The sequence below is a fragment of the Perissodus microlepis genome, chromosome 5, assembly GCF_051167445.1.
Source record: "Perissodus microlepis isolate ML-2025 ecotype Zambia chromosome 5, ASM5116744v1, whole genome shotgun sequence".
NCBI classification, from domain to species: domain Eukaryota; kingdom Metazoa; phylum Chordata; class Actinopteri; order Cichliformes; family Cichlidae; genus Perissodus; species Perissodus microlepis.
In genome coordinates, this window is record NC_140465.1 from 9,614,868 (window position 1) to 9,627,855 (window position 12,988).

The 12,988-nt window shown below is 39.7% G+C and overlaps 1 non-coding gene across 1 annotated transcript; it reads right to left on the minus strand.

Annotated features, from left to right (window-relative positions):
* Positions 1 to 11,997: 11,997 nt before the first annotated feature.
* Positions 11,998 to 12,070, minus strand: trnaf-gaa (transfer RNA phenylalanine (anticodon GAA)). The gene has a single exon. It is a non-coding gene; the product is annotated as a tRNA-Phe (tRNA).
* Between the last annotated feature and the right edge of the window lie 918 nt (positions 12,071 to 12,988).

Below are 12,988 nucleotides of genomic sequence, written 5' to 3' on the forward strand. Positions count from 1 at the left end.
AAACTATTTACAGAACAATCAGCTGTTCTGCATCAAATCTGATGCCACACAAATTATTTGTGCCACTCCAAAAAATAATTTCTGTCCACTATGAGATAAAGGAGAACAACAGCCTGATACCTGCAGGCCTGACAACAGGAGATGTGTCACTCCTGTAACACCTGTAACATTCAGTAGTGGCCTCATTGTTCTGACACACACAACAAAACTATTGACTACACTACACACTAACTACACAAGACAACACACTAACTTTAGACTCCAAACACGCAAAATGTCGCAAATCTCTCACATCTCAAAACACCGCCGTCACTCCTAAAACTTCCCCCCTTCCTAAACAACTAAATGCCATGTTGCCATATCATTTTTTGATTGGTCGACATGGTAAATGGCCTGTATTTGTATAGCGCTTTTCTAGTCCCTAAGGACCCCAAAGTGCTTTACATAACCTGTCATCCACCCATTCACACACACATTCACACACTGGTGATGGCAAGCTACATTGTAGCCACAGCCACCCTGGGGCGCACTGACAGAGGTACATTTTTCCACCAATAGGAAAGGGTGGGGTTTTTTTGGTTTTGTTTTTGCTCACAGGCGGAGAGTGCTTTCGAGTGCTTTCCTTATAAAACGCTGTTTTACCGTTTCTCCACACAGTAAATACAAACAACGATAGTATTCAGGAAAAAAACAAACATTGCAAACTTGGCTTCACTCCACATCAGCCGCTTTCCTAGTTAAAACACTGGTGTCAACACATAAGGACGCTGTCATAGCCTGTCAATGAGGCTGATTAGCTGCATATATACAAATGTGAATGCATCATTGGCTGGAGCAGCCAGTCACCGGTCACTTACTGACTCACACTTCAAAACAGAATGAATTGTTAACGTATTTATTTTAATTTCAATACAGGTTAGATTTTTTTGTGCGCACGTGCCATCTTAGCTTACCACGCGCAGTTTTGAGGGAACATCGCTTACCAGGACATTATACCGTCACTGCTCTATCGAAAATTAAAACAAATGCCCTCATATGTGGATATCCGGCCCTTGTAGAGCAAAATCAGGTAAAAGATAATTCTTTGTTTTTACATTCATCAGGTCCCAATCAGCCCAAATAGCAAAGAGAAATTAATAATGCCACGAAAGACTTTGGGTCTTGGGAGGGTAAATTAATACATTAATACATTTATTTTTATGATAAATGTATTAATTTATGAATTTTTCTAAGACACATTTAATCAGTCTGTTATATGGGCTCATTAATATTTGACTCATTTTATAAACCAAAGTACTATTTGACTACATTTCATTTTATTTTCTTGATAATGAAAGGGCATCCTCCTTGTACAACCTTAACACAAACAGATAATGAGTAACTTCACAAATTGTATTTTATGTAGATCCTATGACTTAGTACCAAATAGTTTTTGACAGCATCCTGTGCTTTCACAAGGAAGTATAGATGGATGAAAGAAGAAAATGGTATAAAAGTTTCTCAGATATATATATTCACAGTATAGGTTTGAGTCATCTGCAAATAAGTCCAAACTATTCATTACTATCACAAAAGACAGATCATCACTAAAACAGGGACAAATCAATGAAAGAAGGGTTTAAAGGTTCTGAAGGGTTTATTTGAAAATGGCACCAGATCTCAAGAAGGGTTTTCTTTCCATTTGTCCCCCATCTATAGTCCGAGGTACAAAGTAGCCTCCGGAGCCTTTGAAAGAGACCTGTAAGAGCTCAGCCAAATTATGCACATCTATTTTCAATTGTGGCTGCGCGGTGGGCGCCAGGGGGGAGCCTAGATACATAGCGATTCCTATCACTTGGCAAGAACATTTAGATCCATACCTATGTACTGAACACAGGAGCCAAAATGCCTGATCTGTATCTGCCAGTCCAAAACATACATCCAAAACTCTATCATGCCTTGACTAGTTAATACAAAACCTAAGATGGAGTCAGACAGAGAGATAGAAACTGAGCCCGAGGAAGCAGAGGAGGAAACATGAGGCAGAAAGTCCAGAGAGAGAGAGTCTAGTGTTTGTTGCACACCAATGAGAGTCGTTGCTCAGCTGAAGCAAAAACACCCTTTGCCTGCTTTAGTGTGCTTCAAGAACGGTGCCTGCTGGTCTACGTGCAATAGCAAAAAATGACACGAGCACCACTTCAGAATTATCACACACTCTGCATATGCTACTAAAAAAGTCATCTGGGTCAAAATAACACTCATCCACAAAGAGACGCAAAACAAAACCCCAAAAATAGAATCTGCTGCTTCCATGTCTTAAACCTCATCTACTATTACAATGTTTCTGCTATTAAGGACTTGTTAAAGCCATAAAACTGCATTCCGTATGAGTCAGTGACAAATTAGAAGTCAAACGAGTCATTCTGCTCAGCATGATGAGCACACTATGTCCCTGAAGCCACAGTGCACACTCATAGTGGCAGACAAGGAAAAGTGCATTGCGTGAATGCATGTTTGTATGTGTACACGTACATTCAATTAAATTTATTTATATTGCACCAAATCACAACAACAGTCGCCTCAAGGCACTTTATATACATACATGCACACAAACGCACTCAGTGCAGTTGGGAAGATTTCAGAAAACGTGGGATGCCTAACTAATCAGGTGCAAGACAATGGCTTAAAATCAGAGGCAGTTTTCGTGGTGCTCAGGTCTTGCGTGTACCAAGTTGGATCCTCACGCGAAGAAACTTGAACCTGTATTGGCAAATATAGATAAAACAATAACTGGAATAGATGGGGAGCTCTGATTTGTTGAGAGGGAGAAAAGTCCCGGGAGCAGAGAGATGAGAGGCAGAGAGGCTGACAATGTGTGGAGACACTTGTGGGAGTGAGACACCAGATGACCACAGCTGGCATTGCCAGCCACTGCTTCGGCAGTCCACTGACAGTGAGAACACAGGTTAAATATAAACTCTGTAATCCCCCCAACAAAAGGGCACTTAATGAGTCTGCCTGGATGGCAGGGTGGGAGCTACAGAGAGTGAGGTGGAAACAGGAATGCAGCTGGCATTTGTTCAACATTATACCACAACTACTCGGAGCGGTCACGCACTGAGCAGAACCGCTTTCGTCCTCTCAATGACAAATATCTCGCTCTATTTCTCTGTCCAACTGGTTTCCCTGGCAGGGATCTGTCCTCATGCTGAACCTCCCAGGAATACGCTTGCCATTTTGAAACTGGGCTCACAGCAACTAAGCAGAAAAAAATTAAGATGGTGGGGAGATTATCGCCAATCTCGGGATTAAAACTCGTCACACCTTCCATGACTGAGAGATGATGACCGACTGCTAAGTGGCAGCCATAAACAGGAACGATAGCCCAGCTTGAAACGAGTAAGCGCCTAAATTATTCAAGAAGGTCAAAGAAGCACTGGTGGCTCTAGGACTCAGCCATTCTTAGATATGTGGGCCTAGCAGCAGCGCAGTGTCGCTTTCTCTCTATAACGACACCATTTGGTGTCAAGCATCTATTTCACCCTGTGCTGGTGAAAAGCTGTGGACTACGCTATGCTTTACACCTTGAGGCAATAGGGCAGCGTTTCAAAGGTTTTCTGACACAGTATAATACTAATACTCTGTGACTCTCATTAAAACAATCCTACAAATGCTTACTGGGCAGGTAGCCTCACTGTGGTGACAACAGCCTATTAGAAGTAAGGTATGTGGGATGTCTCCATAACAACTCAAAGTGTAAAGCCCTATGCATGTAAAGCTAATTTTGGCTGCTCCTTTATTCACTGCCACAGCAGGTAGTGCCACATACCTTATTTGGCAATTTTTTAATGCCGGATGCCCTTCCTGACGCAACCCCAAAAGAGATTAGTGTCTCCTCCAAAGACTGAACCAGTAAGCTTTTGATTATTAGGCAAATGTGTAAATTTCTACAGTGTGCACACAAATGATGAAAACTGCCCAAACAAGTTAAATCAGGTCATAAATATAGATCCCATTTTTTAAAGCTCACAGCTAGCTCTACCGCAGGAAACACTCCATCGGATATGTGTAACAAGATCCTCCAGATCAGAGGTTTGCCAAATTAACAGGAGCTGAGTGACAGTGAGATTAACTTCGAAAAACCGCATGCGTTTAAGGAATCTCTGTATGAGACGTCAGGCAAACCGAATGAGCATCACAAGGGTAAGACTTGTGAGAAATGCCTCTGATGTAATCAAAAACTGGAATAGAAAGGTTACGCACTGTGGTTTTTATGCAAACGCTATAAATGACTTTTAAAGGGTTACTAAAGCTGTTTGAATATAGTCCCAAACAAATAATAGTTCAAGCAAAACTAGTTCCAAAAAAGTAGCATGTCACAAGTTGTCTGGCAGGATATACCAGAATCATTCAACTTACCATTTTTTTAAAAAATCTTTTTACTTGGCCTGTTACTTTGCATAAACAGCTTCTGCACATGATCTCACTCAGGTCCTGGTCATTTCGCAGAGACTTTTCACATTTTTGGCTTTCTGTGGACAGAAAGTAGAATACAGCAGCCAAGTGTAATGTGCATTTCAAGCACATAATACAAGCAATGGTCCTGAAACACATAGTACAGACTACAAACCCATAGCAGTGGAACCCTGAAGACATGGGACAAAGATGCAACAGTAGAAACTAAATACAGATTAAATGATTAATTATTGTGCAGTAAATCTGACTGGGGGAAAAGAAAAAAGAAAGTTTAAACATGTCTGGGTCAAGCGTGCACGCAAGCACCGTGGGAGATGAAAACGAGAAGTCTCTGTGAAATGTATGGCTCCGAAATTTATTTTCAGTCCGATGACAGCTTGTCATCATCCATGCAACCACCTGACTGCAGTTTCCAGAGGCACTATCCAGCTCAGGGGAGGCCAGCCATCCCAGCCAATGTCCCCACTCAGGCAGGGGAATCCCTGTATCATGTTTTAGATGCGGCTTAAAACGATACCTAAGCTTTTAGTGAGTCCTGAGAGGTTTCCAGAGGTAATGTAAGGTGATGTAAAGAAGTCAATGCTCATAGGCATAACGTGAATGGGAGGATACCAAAAACAGAAGAAGAAGAAAATATATAGTCTAAGCAGACCTGAAGAATTAGTTGTTAAAAGCAAACAAAAGGCAAGCATAATAGAAATACTCATTAGAAAGTAGTGAAACTTTCAATGTGTGACTGATTTATAGGATTATAACAGAGAAACAGTGAATGTATCTAAAGTGTAAAACTGCACAATATTTTTTTTAATTAATCATTATTTGCAGCCCTATTTCATATGGAAGAGGATTAGGGCCACCGAAAGGAAAAAAAGTGGGCACGTCTTTTTTTCTTCTTTTCCATTCTGAGAAAAAAGTCAGAATTGTGACTTTACCCACTCCATGACATGCTGGTCAGTCACAGGAGCACGTTCAGCGAGAGACTGAGATTACCAAAAAGCACCACTGAACGACACAGGAAATCATTCCTGCCTGTGGCCATCTCTCTGTACAACTCATCCACTTAACACGCTGTATACTGTAATAGCTGCACCCTTTTTGCACATGCTCTTCTTTCTTATTCAGCTATTTATCAATAAGTGACTTATATGTGTATAGATATGCATGTATATATTGTATATATTGTGTCTATTTCTTACTTAGTGTATTGTCTGTCTTTGTTAGTGTTTATACTGGAGCACTGTAACCAAAATAATTTCCCCTAGGGATCAATAAAGTATTCTCATTCTAATTCTGATTTAATGTCAGAATTATGACTTTTTTCTCAGAATTCTGGAAAAGAAGGAAAAAAAAGACGTGCCCACTTTTTTATTCCAGTGGCCCTAATCCTCTTCTGTAATTTTATACAGCTGGCACATGAGGAATGCTAGGTTGCTATTTTACTTGCTATATTTCCTGTTTTATATGTTTAAGATATATTCAGATTTAATATAGGATAACACACTTAAGGCCAGAAGAAACCGAATGCAATACCTGACTCTAAGTCAAAATATTTTGCAAACTTAATATTAAAATGTAATTTTTAAATACACAAACAGTCAATAGACATTTTGTTTACCAGCCAAAAACACACTTTAAATCTTAGCTGAAAAAAACAACAATAAATAAAGTGCTTTGGCTATGTCACTGTGGTGTTTTTACTTGTGTGGGCTGTTTTATTCACTACAAAACAATTCACAGTGCTGCAAAAAAGTATTTCACCCCTTCCTGATTTCTTACCGTTTGTGTACATTTGTCCTACTTAAATGTTTCAGATCATCAAACAAAAATCTAGTCAGAAATTTGCTGCTGCCCGATGACTCATCCAGGATGAGTAACTGATGGAACCATGAATTCTGCTCTCTGCCAGAAAATCCTGAAGGAGAATGTGTGGCCATCTGTTCATAACCAGAAGCTTGAGTGCACAGCAGGACAGTGATCTGAAACACACCAGCAAGTCCACCTCGGAAATATAACAAATGTAAGTTTTTGAAGTGGTCTAGTTAAAGTCTGGACTGAAATCAGATTGAGATGCTTTGACTGTAAACTGTGGAGAACCAGAAGACTCACACACATCCCCCCAAATAATAATAATAATGATAATAATAATAAATTGTGCTGGTCCTCCATACCAGTGTGGCTGAATTAAAGTAATTCCACAAAGAAGAGTGCGACAAAATTGCTCTACAGTAATGTGAAAGACTCGTTGCCAGTTATCACACATGCTTGATTGCAGTTCGTGGCACATCCAGTTAAGTTTAGGTGGCAGTTAGTTTTCTGCATAGCGCCAGGTAGGCTTTGAGGCTTTTATCTCTTAATCAATGAAATCATCACTTAAAAATTGTATTTTGTATTTAGTCATATTATCTTTGTCTAAAATTCAAATTAACTTGATATGAATCACTTAAATGTGACAAATATGTAAAAAAAATATTATGCATTAACAAAATTGTTAATGCATTTCACAGCACTGTATATATTTACAATACTGGAGCATAAGTAGTTATTGCATATTGCTCATGTGTCAAATGAGTGATTTCTTACTTACTTACTTACTTACTTTTAAGTGACGAATGGAAACTACATCTGTTTTAGATGCAGATGTGTTTTAAATCTGTTACAATGGCCAATGAGCAGAGTTGCATAACAGGTCATGAACTTGAGTTTGCAGTGTGGGGGTGGGGGGTGAGGGGTGGCAGGCAGCCAGGCCCCAGACAGATATCAATAGACAAATCCTTTCCAGAGACACATCCACCCATGTTCTCTTTCTATGTGTGTGTGTGTGTGTGTGAGAGAGAGAGAGAGAGAGATCACTTATGAACAGTGACAAAGAGAGAGAATGGGGACACATTTTTAAAGTGTTTGCTTTCTGGAGCCCACTCTGTCTCTTGTAATCTCAGGGCCTCTCCTAAATGCATAGAAAACACCTCAGATGCACCACCCCATGTGAAACACACGTGCTAAAACATACACACATTTACATCAGAGAAAAAGGAAGGGATAGATTGGCTAAGACGACAATACTTTTTTGGAGAGCACATAGTGACACAGCGCATTGGGTAACAGCCGCGACTGTGGTCATTAACCTTTGTGACCTGTGTGAGTCAAAGGGAAAGGATGTGAAATGTAGAAGCACGGGGACGACTGAATGTGATGTGTTTGAAATTTTTCGAACATGGAGGTTCACAGACAGAGCACCGTGACTGGGGCACCTGGTGGTGTCAATCTCCGGTGGATGATGTCAATGATCTTCATCTGGCTTATGAAAACCTGCTCATAAAGTACACAAACCTTCAAACCTTCCCTGTGGTCCAACCACATATACACACTGAGGAAAGCAAAGGTCTAGTCAGGCAAGATAAATGTAGATTATTTTCCATAAGTTAACAAAAAACAAAATTCTTAGAGATTCTTTTCCAGTAATGTATAACTACCTCAGATACCTTCATCGTATTTGAAGCATTTTTTTTATTTTATTACAAAAGTCCAGCTGCCAGTTCAGCTGCATTGTTCAGCAGAGAACAAAAGAGCAAGGACAGCAGACTTTACTCAATTGCGGCTTTGATATAATGACGTAGATCTGCGCCCAAGCAATTACAAAGGTCAGTGCAGCGCTGTGAAAGAACAACACAACTTCATGAGATGACATCTGCACAGATTAACACAGAGAATCAAGCTTTCCTAATGTCCTTGGAGCTCGTTCAAGGAACATTGAGTGGGTTTGTTACTTTGAACTCAGTCAGTCTGAGGAGACAATGCCTACTTATTGTCTCAAAGGACAAAAGCGGGGGTCAGTCACTGTTCCCTCAGATAACAAGCCCTTGTCACACTATGACAGTATGGATCATGGTGGGTTATGTCACAAGAGCTTTACAACAAGACCTCCTTAGAAAAATACTTGCCTTGCATCTGACAGTTTGGATGATGCTGACTGTGGTTTAAGGTATCTGACTGTTCATACCGTCAAACAAGAAAGACAACTTTTGGGGAAACAGTAAACAAATGCTGAGAAGTTGATCAGGTCCTCGTCACGTAATATGTTTTACTTGTCAAAAAAGGAAGTTTTTAATGATAATAAAGGCCGACCGTGTATGTTTATGCATGTGTACGTTTGTGTAATCCAAGGCGTCTTAAGTGATCACATTTAGATAGCAATAAAAATAACTGCCAAGATCCAGTGTGATCAATCACTCAGATCACTTGCTATTCATTTTGACCACATATAGTTTTTTGTGTATTCTTAACAAGGACATAGCAGGAAAGTGTGCAGTCAGGGTAAAATGCACCTGCAGTCATGGTAAAAGAAAATAAATTTTAGGGTTTTATATATGTATAATGATCTGGTCCTTGCCAGGTTGTAAAATTATTTAAATACAACCTGAGGTGAATAACAACATTTGACACATTACACCATTTCATTATTTGTTTAATAAAAACTAAACCAAAATGCAGAAGCTGTGTGAACTCCATGATTCCATAGCTTTTAAGAACCACTTCTATTGCTATAGCAACAAAGTCATTTTCTGACTTTATCGGCCTTGGTTTTCTCCAAATGTGGTGCTGTGCACCATGGCCAAACATCCAGTCTCATCTGTCCAAAGGACATTGTGCTAGAGGTCTTGTTGTTTATTCAGATGCAAGCTTGCAAACCTAAGCTAACCTTACCTAAACATCTGCAGATGTAGCTTTTGGGTTTTTGTAGTTCCTCTGTAGGTTTTCCTAACTTTAAGACTTGGTAAGGACCAGATTATTTAAATGTTTTAATATTATTTCCTGACACATAAAGCCTTTAGGAATAAAAGAGGTTATTCTTTAATTTTACAGTGACTGTGTCGTTAACTTTTTCGCTCTGTCATGTCCTCTTTTGCTGTCTCTTGTCTTATCAGCATTAACAACAGAAGCCAATGTCAATCTTTTCTTTTTTTTTAACAAGACCTGGCTTCCAGTTTTCTTTCTTGATGAATAGAGACAGACAAGCAAATGTACACAGAGTGGTACTGGATAGTAATAAAATTAATATCTGAACACAAGCTGAACATGTGGGTACACATGATAGTCGTAGGTCGTACCCATGGTGCATTTTAAAATCCGGCTCACATACAGGGATGACAGCTGTTGACTCTTTTTTCCCCCTTTAATCACTGTTTATAGTCGGTGACATAGAAGAACATTCAGCAGCTGAAGAGACAGATTTTTCTAATTATCCATTGAAGTTATAAACAAAGGCAGAGAGAGTGTAAACACAGGATTTAATTTAATCCGGTGACCAAAAACATGACTCCCAGAGAACAGTAATGATGCTCTGTATATGCTAAATGTGTAAATAGACATTTGATAACACCATCAGCATATAAACTTTAGCAGGTCATGTTTCGTGTCATGTTTGGTGTTTACAGCTTGTTCTACTACACCTGAGTAGGACACTGAATAGTACAGGAATATAAAACCTGGAAAAGTTACTGCTGCTTTATATATAGCTAGAAAAATAATCAAAGAAATCTGCAAGATTTAGACAGACACATCTTGATGCATGCTCAATCATCCAGGGAAGTAAATCTCCAAAAGTTGATTCTGATCATCTGGACGTAGCGTTTTGTGGGAGAAACGTTTCGTCACTCATCCAAGTGACTTCTTCAGTCTCAGCTGACTGCAGGTCAGCTGCAGGACCAAAACATTTCTCCCACAAAACGCTACGTCCAGATGAACAGAATCAACTTTTGGAGATAGACAGACACAGTTAAACCAGTACGTCTTTTTTTTTTTTTTTTTTTTAAAAAGCATAATAGTAACAGTCTCTCAGCACTGTTAAACATTTCTGTAAATTGTACAGATACCAATTCAATTTTGCAGTTTTGCAGTTGCAGCTTCTTCTGTATTTTTCCCATAAATAATAAATGCAATAATAGATTGCAGTGCATCATAGGAATTTAGCGTGATGTCACACTCTCAACCTAATAACGATGATCGTTTATTCTTTTTACTTTATGAAAGCATATTTCTAAAACCTGCCGAGTTGTATGTCATGAACCACTCTGCTTCTAGTTCAACCTGTTCAATCTGTTTGGCAAATGGCACAGAAATGAGGAAAGTTTGCCAGTTAGAAGTCACTTTGCTCCAGTTATGCAAGCCTTGAAGCCATTCCAAATTAGTTGAGACGTCTGTGGGAGCTGCTTGAAAATGGAACGCTGCTGAATAGATTTTATTTTTTTTTTTTTGATTAATTAGAGCAAAAACATCCTTTCCTTGTGCCTGTCCATCCGCCCGGCTGGCTGGACCGCTCTCCACCTGTGAGGTTTTTATTCAATCACCAAACTGAATTGGTGAACTGGGCTTGATTGGCTTCTCCAGGCATTCTTTGTTGCTCTCCAAGACCACTGGGAAAACAGCCAGCAGGAAACCAGATGACAGCAGTGGAAAGTGTGAACAACAATGAAGAGGAAGAGAGAGGGAACCTTGCATAACCAACAGCACAGGATATTATGTGGTGACAAATTACATGGCAACAAATGAGGGAGGAGAGCATCCTTCAGAATGAAAATGCATACAATTAATTTGAATGATCTGCCAAAGTTTGGGTTTTAAATAAGTGTGGCTAAGCTGAAAAGGTGTACATTGTTTTCTCAGCATTGTCACTGTTAAATATAACAATCCATATTAAAAATGCAGAGTAACATTGGTCGCCCAGTGTCTTAAAAACTGTCTTATTTACAGGATAATTTAAGTGTTCAGTATTCTGATATCATATTTGGTAACTGCAGTACATTCAGCTGAGCACTGTCACATTTCTTCAGAGGAAGTTCGAATATTACTGCAGCTTCTAAGTCCTAAACGCTGCAGACCTGTTCTACTTCAACTGCCTTCCTGTTACCAGTCCTCTTCAGTGTCTTTCTGAGTCTGCAGACATTATGTATGCAAACACAAACCATCTGAACACTTTGCACCTTGTTAGATCCCTGAACCGCTTTCTGTCTTTTCATTATCATTGCGCTGCTGATTAACACATCACCACAGAGAGCCAGTTGGCTGTTCATTCCGGTTTCAAAAGGAATGACGCAAATTCGTGACCCATTTGGTGCCCTGTGGTCCCAGGCCTGCTCTCTTGGACTGAGGCCTTCTTGCTTGTACACACCCCGGCTGGCACTCAGATCAGAACAGCTGAGACACAGTCAGAACATCCAAATGTACCATAGGGGGTCCCATATACCTACCGCAGTCCCATTGAGGCTCCTCTGGTGCGTTCTGCTGTCTGCTGCGACTGGTATTTAACACAAGCACATTACATTGCATAGTTACATAATTTTTCAAGTGTTTTAGCCAGACCTTTCAGAAACCTATTGAACCAAATGCTACTCCTTTGTGGCCTAGTAGTTGGCAGTACATTAGACATACTTCTTTATCAATTCCATAAATGCAGATGCAGTTTAAAATCACAATTAAAGTAGTAGCACTTAAAAATGATGCATAAAGAGAGTTGGAACACATAAAAAAATTTGCCCATTGCCCGCTTGCCGAAACCCGGGATCGAACCAGGGACCTTTAGATCTTCAGTCTAACGCTCTCCCAACTGAGCTATTTCGGCTGGCGTGTATATCCGCCGCCATCTACCGGCTATAACAAAATGGGCATGTTTCGCCATATTTCGGTTGTAGTGATGACTACCGAATGCAAACTGTAATGTATACATGTAGAGCGCGTTTCAATTAATAGTAGTTTGCACATGTCCGTTTAAAACCACATAAATGAATTAACTGAGTAACATGAACATTTCAGTTTATGTCGATTAAAAAAACAATAATAAATCTAACTTCATTAGAGGACTGCATATTCCACTTTCATATCTCACGTAGCCTGTGCTTTCAAATGTATAGTTTGAGGCTCCACAAACTCGGTCATGAAATATCTACGTCTGCAATTTGCAACTTCCCCACCAGAGGACGCTCCCTCACAGGACATTAAGTGCCACAAGCCCTCTGGACAAGATTTGAACGCTATTCTTTCCTTTTCCTGCATCCATTAGCTATTACCAATAACATCTTATTTACGATACACTGAAAGATCAGCCTAAATTAGCGTATTATGGCATGCAGTCGTACAGTATGTCATTCAGTGGATGGCTAGTAGTATATAGGCCAATACACAATACAATATAATATAATATAAGCTTAAATTGACCCCAGTTTTATTATGAGTCTTCCTCTTTACACAAACCTACTACATTTCTCAGTTTTTTTAGGTTACACACCGCCTGAACCATTTTCCTGTATTCCCATATGTTTGTTATTCTCTAATGAGAACTAGCTTTAGACATAAAAGCTGCAAACACTGAGCTGAAACATGCCTCTGCTGAAGTGAGACATGGACTTTAGATGCTTAGAGCCATCAGCTCCAAAAATTCCACATAAAACCAGTTTCTACTGGTTCACAATACATGCACTCCTTCACTGTAGCTTGTGATCACCTCACTGTGTGCCAGAAAGAATGCTGGCTTTTCCCATAA